General features: G+C 45.7%; 1 pseudogene; it reads right to left on the bottom strand.

Moving 5' to 3' along the window:
* Positions 1-742: 742 nt before the first annotated feature.
* On the bottom strand, positions 743-5,109 carry LOC127214798 (sex-determining region Y protein-like; annotated as a pseudogene).
* Between the last annotated feature and the right edge of the window lie 891 nt (positions 5,110-6,000).

Consider the following 6,000-nt stretch of genomic DNA (forward strand, 5'->3'; position numbering starts at 1 on the left):
CATGGTTCAAGTGCACTTGGAGTAGGCAGGCACAAGCTGCACTACCCATAGCACATGCTGTTGGCATAGGGAGACTAATGGGGTAGTCCTGGCTTGGGTATGAGACAGACTCCTGCCCTTGTCACTCTTTGTGTCCCTAGAGGATGGTGGTGTCTCTGCCCTTCCTGCTGTATGCTTGGATCTCAAGCCCAGTGAGTGTGGGTGATACTTGTTTCCTGTGCATGTATTCAGATGGCCATGGCCTCTGCTGCCCATGCCCTAGACTCCCCCCACCCCATTCCTGGAGCATGACTGACCTGTCAGCTGTGTGCCACATACTCCAGGACCTGCCTCATAGCACCCCGGGCTCATGGGGGCGGGGTACTGTCCGCTGTATGTTCTCCACCACCAGCTCCCCGGATTAAACAGGACATGGAGACATGATAGGGGGAGGAGGAGGAACACAAGGGACACTCTGTGGCTGGGACGGGGGCAGAGATGATGAGGCCAAGCTATAGTAGGTGTCTGTGGACTGGACAAGCTCAGCATACTATGAAGTGAGGTGTGAGAAGGCTAGGGCTGCCAGGCTCCTCAGACTGATGCTGGCAGGCCTGCGTGATGGATGAGCTTACATTTCTCTGGGTTGCCCGCATTTGCATAGGGCTTGGACTCTATCCCCCAGTTTGGCATTTAAGGTGACTGTCAAATATGAAAGTGAGCCAAATTTTAGTTTTTTAGGAGGGGCCTGGTGACATGTGTCTTGTTAGACCTCCCATGTGCCTACACGGGTCAGCGCAGTGCTGATTAGAGACATGGCTGGCCCCCTGCTGTGGTTGCCCACTTTCCTAGGTGGGCAGGCCTCTGCAGAGTGGACAGGTACCCCCACAGAACAGTCATGCACAGCAGCAGCCCACTGGTGGAGCCTCTGTTGATCAGTGGGGTTCTGGGACAGATGTGGATGGTGACTGTCCCCACTCTGGACCACCCAGTACACCCTAACCTGGAACCACTTGGTGCAGTGAGGGACTGCCAGGCTCTCACGGAAACACTCACCATCCAGGACATCTTCCTGGATGCATAGAGAGCCATGAAGTCTTAGAAGGGAGAATCACTGAGTCGATCCCTGCTGAGCTACAGTCTCACGGGGTGGATGTGTCCCTCTTCACTCCCCACTGACCTCAAACTGACAGTGCTCCCCCCTTGGCTCCCTGAGTGCTGTGATCAGGAGCTGACACCATGCCCAGCACCTATAATATTTGTGATATTATCTAACTGGGTGATGTTCCTGCAGGTCTCAGACCTGGGACCTCGTTGCAGGGAGGATCCTGTTCCTTAACCACAGGGTCTGCATTACACTAGGGGGGAAAGACTTTGCATACCCGTGCAGAGGCCCTGAACATCCGACTCCAGTACCCCAGAATCAGTGCCCTGCTATCCCTGTGACACAGAGGTACAACTGGGTGTGTGTGCTGCCCCCTAGAGATTCAGGATAGGAAGCTCAGGCCAACCTTTTCTTTTAATTCCCACAAGAGAGGTGAGGCTGCAGACAAAGTGACCTTCACACCAGTCTCCAGGCTGATAACAGGGTTGGCATCCTGGTCAGACAAGACCTCTTACTTGTCTTTTGCCACTTTCTGGGGGTAACCATGACGAGAGGCCACATGCCTCCAACAGAAGAGGGAATGCATATGTCATGAGTTCCTCTGTCCACCCCAGGTACCTGAGGCTAGGGGACCAGATCCTTCATTGAAAACCTCTATGTGACTTAATACTCATCAAGAAAGCAAACGTTGAAATGCTGAGGAGCCTCTGTATGTATTGAGTTCCCGTTGCTCCTTAAGACCAGCGACTTAGTAGAAAATCAACTGGCAATGAGCAAAACTTTTTCAGGAACTGAAGGAATTTAAATGGCCCTTTTCACAGGCCAAACACCTCTATGGACAGACAGAAGAGACTGTCTGACTGCCACTGCATCTGTGAGTACAAAGACCAGGAGTGACTTGAATAGATCTTGCCTTCTGCCTGACTCAGTTCTGGGAATGACAGGATGCCTTTCATTGTGTGCTTTGGGGCCTGGAATTGAAGTCAGGTTGTTTCTCAACTGCTTTTCTCCCCTGTGTTAGTTTTCTTGTTTGCTTTTTAGGGTTTTGGAGACAGGGTTTCCCTGTAAATCTCTGGTTGTTCTGGAACTCACACCACAGACAAGGCTGGCACCAAAGTAGGGGATTGGCCTGCCTCTTTCTGCTGAGTGGTGGGATAAAAGGCCAGGCCCCCAGAGTCAGCCCACAGGTTTTTGTTTGTCTGCTTGGTTTGTTTTGTTTTTGTTTTTTAACAGGGTCTCCCACAGGAACCTGGTTCTCCCTGCTCAGCCAGAATTCCTGGAGAGTGTCTCCACTTTTGCAGGCTGCCTGAAGGCATGAACCACTGTGACTGTAAGACTGACCTTAAGAAAAGAAAAGATAAAGAAAGTATCAGGGTCTCACTACATAGACCAGGATAGGCTACATGTTCTAGGAGTCATGTGATTTCTTCTGGGAAACGTTTATAGTTCACTGCATAATGCTGGGCATGGCCATAGGAGCACATGTACTGCCTGCTCTCTTGCTTTCTCTGTACCAAACATATTACTGGCTGCCTCTGTTTCACTTTCTCAGAGTTATGGATAAAATACCTGTTCTTTAAGGAAAACTTTCCCCTGAAGACTGCCCTCTGGGAGAGCCAGAGAGGATGTTGTTAAAAGTACACAGTAGACCTGGTTCAGCCCCTAAAGTCTTTGATGTTTCAGGTGTGACCCATGAATTCAGGCTGCTCAAGGACAGGATGTTGCCTAGCCAGTCACCTTCTTGTTAGCCTGAGAGAGTCACAGCAGTTAATGACAATGCAAATTTGCATATGTGTAGATCTGTAGAGAATGATTTGAAACACAACAGTCTTGGAGAAATGATAATAAATTGATATCAGGAGTTAATGGGACCAGGAATAGTCTAGGAATAGTGAAATACGCAGAATCATAGAAACCCACAATGTCCTCCCTCTAAATTACAATACTGTTACAATACTGTAGGGAGTTGAAAAGAAGGAACATGAGTACAAGGTATGAGCAGTGCCAACTATTGAGGGTGAGTTTTTAGTCATGTAGATACAGGAGATAGAGTAGTAGAGGATGAAGAAGGAATTGATCCAGCCTTGCTTGGTGATTTGATCCTGAGAACTTAGATTTTACCAGTGGTCTAAACTGTCAACTAGAGTAAAAATTCCCTTTCTCTCTGCATGATACTATAACTGCTACTGATGCCAACTGTGGACACTGTTGTCCCTGTAGGCAGGCCTGGTTACAACACTCCCCTTTTCCCTTGCAATACTCTGGTGTTACCTTATTTCCAATGTACTAAAGCATGGCTGAGGATTCAGAGAGCAAAGTCGGACTGAAGCCATAATAGAGATCAGGTGGTGGTGACACACACCTTTAATCCCAGGAATCAGGAGTTTTAACCTCGGCACGCTCAGTCCCCCGAAAGACTGAAGCGTCCACAGGTACCTGTGTGTTAACAATAAACAACCTCTTGCACTTGCATCCAGTGTTCTGGTCTCGTCTCTTGGGGGCAAGGGCCTTCCCCCGTGACAGGCTCCAAACTCTTGGGGTCTCTTGGGGGTCTTTCATTATTAGTGGCCAAAGCGAGCCCAGTCATGCTAATTCCTGAGTCCCTTTGGCCTGGACCTAACTCGTGGTCTCGATAGTTCCCCATACTGTAAATGTACGTTGAATGTTACCCGAATTTGTTTCGTTTTTAGAGCTGAGCACTAAGTATGAGTATGAGATCATTAGTCAGATATTCCTCCCAACAAAGTACTAATTCACCTTCTCTCAGGTTTGTTAAAGTCTTGTAATTCTTCATCTTAGAGAGGGACTTTGTGATATTTCTCCAGTTCAGATTGAAGGGCAACTGATGCTATGTAGCTTTGGTCTGTAATACTTTTGTAGAAAATCTTTTATTTAATAAAACAGCTAGATATTTAAAGACAGACAATATTTAAGAGAAAAGCAGGCTTTATTTTGCCAAAAGATGTTCTAAAGAGTTCAAAGCATACTTCATAGGTGTGGAGTAAGATGATGTAAAGAACCCTGAAAGAAAAAGATGTTTTGCATTTTCAAAGAAGCACAGGCTGTTTTTCCACACCATTAAGCTCTGTGCTTTTCTTATAGATGAACATTGAAGAGTTACAGATAAACAACACTTTCCACAGTGATGTAACAGGTATCTATTAAACAACCTTAAAATTGGGTAAAATCCCTTCCAAGTATTCTCCTTTCTTATATACGAATCATCTTTACCCACCTTATTTTGGAATCCAAACAAAATAAGCATGGTCTTTATTACAGGAGAAGGGTAATCAGTATCCAAACTACAGGTGAGAAATCTGAGGCTGCAAATTATAACAAGAGGGAATATTGACATACATCCCAACAGAAGCCACTGCCATTGCACTGCCACACTGTTTTATTGATGTGATGCTGCTAAGTTGTGTGGTCACCGGTGATGTCTGTTGTTGGTAAAGTACGTCCTGCTGCTGCTGCTGCTGCTGCTGGACTGAGTACTCAGTGGGGACGTCCACATGCTAGTGCAAATAGCTTAGTTGGATCCTGGAGGGAAAGTGTGCAGTCCTAGGCCTGTCCTCTCTGTATGTGAATGGGCACAGGTTCTTGTCCCCTTGCAGCTGGTTGTGAAGTTTTGAAGAGGCATCTGCAGGCAGCAAAGTGTCACTCCTCTGTGGTACTTTAGCTCTCCGGAGAGGCCTGTACTTATAGTCTGGGTATTTCTGTCTGTGTAAGGTCTTCAGTCTCTGTGCTTCTTGGAAAAATGGCCTTTTTTCAGCTTCTGTAAGTGATTTCCACTGGTATCCCAGTTGCTTACTGATTTCTGCATTTTCCATCCTTGGATTCTCCAGGGCTAACTTAAGCCTCTGAGTCCTAGACCATACCATAAATGCATTCATGGGACGCTTGATATGGCCCTCCATCCCCTCTAATTGACTGCCACCAGTCCCAAAGCACTTCTTTTCTCCAGAGGTGAAGACACCCTGTGGCTGTAAAGCTTGACTGTAACATTCAGGATTCTATATGCTGAACATGGTTGATGAATTATGTTGTAACCAAGATTAAGACAGAGAGGTTTGGAGTGTAGGAGGGCTATAGGGATAGAGACAAACACACACCCACACCCACCCACCCAGCCACCCACATGCACACACCAGAGAGAGAGAGAGAGACTAGGTACAGGGGAACAGAACAAAACTTGACATGTAAGAGCTAAAGCTTCTCCCCAAAATGTGTTTGTTACAAAAATTTGTTACTTAAAGTTTGTAGCAAAATATTCATCTCTCCTCCTCCAGCACCTCCCTTAGCCCAGCCCCAAAGTAATAACCATGCCAGAACCATGTAGACCTATGCAATGTCGACCAAAACCACTCTAATTTAGTGACTGTTAGATGCCGTGTTTCTACACTTGTAAAAATGCATCGCTACTTCTATCACTACACATTGAGGTACAACAATGTACCTGTAATGTAAGTAATTTTTATGATGGACTAATATAAGAAACTAAAAATCAAAACAAAAACAAATGAAACTAAAAACCAAAACCTACAAGGGGGGGGAGAGGGTTGGCAGTGAAAGGAATAACCATGAAAGCTAACATTTGTATCCTACTCCTCTAAGGAAATGTAACACTGAAAACAAAAATTAATAGTACAACTTGGTTAATGCTCCAATATAAATATGTATATTTTGCTAGAGGGAAAACCCTGTTGTACAGCACATGCTTGGTTTTGAAGATAGGAAAAAAGTAGGTTATGTTTTCTATAAGGTTGACCTTAGAACTTATAATACCTAATGGTTTTTGCAGTAGGTACACAGGTAACAGTAGTTTCTTTAATCACTTCTTTTGTGTAAAGGTCTTCAGCCTTCTCTTGTTAAGGTTAGGTGACAGAATGCCTTCTGACTCAACGATGTCTATCTTCAGA

Source organism: Phodopus roborovskii, unplaced genomic scaffold (genome assembly GCF_943737965.1).
Source record: "Phodopus roborovskii unplaced genomic scaffold, PHOROB, whole genome shotgun sequence".
NCBI lineage: Eukaryota > Metazoa > Chordata > Mammalia > Rodentia > Cricetidae > Phodopus > Phodopus roborovskii.